General features: G+C 43.2%; 1 pseudogene; it reads right to left on the bottom strand.

Moving 5' to 3' along the window:
- Window positions 1-649: 649 nt before the first annotated feature.
- LOC125920279 (myelin-associated neurite-outgrowth inhibitor-like) lies at window positions 650-1,235 on the bottom strand (annotated as a pseudogene).
- Window positions 1,236-2,156: the final 921 nt, after the last annotated feature.

Raw genomic sequence — 2,156 nt, 5'->3', positions numbered from 1 at the left:
TTGGGTAGTATCGACATTTTAACAATATTTGTTCTTCCAGTCCATGAGCATGGGATGTTTTTCCATTTTTTTGTGTGTGTCTTCTTCATTTCTTTCATAAGTTTTCTATAGTTTTCAGCATATAGATCTTTTACCTCTTTGGTAAGGTTTATTCCTAGGTATTTTATGGTTTTCAGTGTCAGTGGAAATGGGATCGATTCCTTGATTTCTCTTTCTGCTCTGCTGCCTCATTATTGGTGTAGAGAAATGCAAACAATTTCTGTACGTTGATTTTATATTCTGCGACTTTGTTGAATTCATGGATCAGTTCTAGCAGTTTTTTAGTGGATTTTGGTGGAGTCTTCCGGGTTTTCCAAGTGCATTCAACTATATATGAATCAGAATAGATTAATATTCCCTTTTTATCATTACACTTATCTAAAAAATTGCCAGGAGACCACAAGGCAGGATTTGCTTTAAGACCAACACACAGAGTTAGTTGGTGACTAATGGTGCTGGGACTTGCAGGGCCAGGCCATAGTAGCATTTAGCTAAAATGTCAAAACCATGAAGAAGAAAGTCCAGGTTTGAGGCAGTAGGTCTGCAGCACCTGCTGTGAAACCTCCTCGATGTGACTGCATAGCTCCATCCTTGAACATTTGCAGGGTGATCACCACTGAGGGAGAACTTAGCTGTAGGTGGGCATTCTTGGAGCCCAATATGTAAGCACAGTGACTGGGTGGGGGCAATAGGAGTTGGGGAGTGGGCGGTCAGCAGGATACCTGCTGACATGGCCATAGTGGTTCCAGCCACCATGCCTATAGTAACACTGGTGCCCCTAAGTGGAGAGATGGGAACAGGGTACACTGTCACTAACATGTCATTGGGCTGTACCACCATGGTGTGGTGGATGATGTGAGGGGGTCCTGCATACAGTGGCTGTGTGTGGTACATGGCCTTGCTGTACACAGGGACTCTGCTGGGGATAAGTGCTTCCACATGGGGTACACAGTGGTCTGGTAGGTGTTGGGGGAGCAGGAATATGGTGGCACTGTCATGCTGGTGGGGGAACAGGATGCTTTGTAAGGGGTGTTAGGAATGTAACCTATTTGGAAGGTAGGATTCACTCCAGGGCACATGTTGAGAGTAGGCAGGAGCTGTGGCTCCATAGCCCATGGGGAAATCAACTGGATAATAATTGCTTTGACATTTGCATAGGGAACCCCAAAAGAACCAGGACTATAAACAGGATTCATGATTTCAAGAACAGACCATATTGGAGGCAGCTTGGGCTTCAATGACCAATGCACACCAGCCCAGGGCAGGCTCAGGGAGGGGCCAGCACACTGGAGGCCCTCTCCAATGGTGGGCTGAGCCAGGAGGCCCCCATCTCTGCCACCGCCTCTCTGGCTAGTGCTTGCAGTCACTCTGGTCTGCCTAGTCTGCCTCTCCTCCTGGCCTGCAAAGTTTCTACTGAAAAATCATCTGACGGCCTTACAGTGTTACCCTTGTATGTAACAATTTGCTTTTCTCTTGCTGCTTTTAAGTTTCTCTTTATCTTTAATTTTTGCCATTTTAATTATTATGAGTATTGGTGTGGACATCCTTGCATTTGTCTTATTTGGGGCTCTCTGTATATGCTGAAACTGGATGTTTGTTTCCTTCTCAAGTTAAGGAGGTGGTCAGATTGTATTGTTTCATATAAGTTTTTTACCCTTTTACCTCTCTTCTTCTTTAGGAATCCTTATAATGGGGGTGCTTCATGTCGTCACAGAGATACCTTAACCTAGCCTAATCTTGTTTTTATATTCTTTTTCTTTTTGCAGTTCAGGTTGGTTTTCTTTCCACTATTTCATAGTGCTGATCCATCTTCCTGCATTCTTTAATATGCTATTGATTCCCTCCAGCTTGTTTTAATTTCAGTTCTTGTGTTCATCAACTATGGCTGGTTCATTTTTATGTTTTTGACCTTCTGCTGAAGGTCCTGCTGAAGTCCTCACTAATTTCACTCACTCTTCTCTTATTTCAGTGGATATCTTTAAGTCCATTACTTTGAACTCTTTATCAAATATGTTGCTTGCCTCCATTTTATTTAGCTCTTCTACTGGAAATTTGTCATGTTCCTTCGTTTGGATATTATTCCTGTCTCCTCCTTTTGTCTGAATCCTGTTTGTTAC

Source organism: Panthera uncia, chromosome B4 (assembly GCF_023721935.1).
Source record: "Panthera uncia isolate 11264 chromosome B4, Puncia_PCG_1.0, whole genome shotgun sequence".
Taxonomy (NCBI): domain Eukaryota; kingdom Metazoa; phylum Chordata; class Mammalia; order Carnivora; family Felidae; genus Panthera; species Panthera uncia.
The sequence above is the reverse complement of the archived record's forward strand: the minus strand, read 5'-3'. Positions and strand labels throughout refer to the sequence as shown.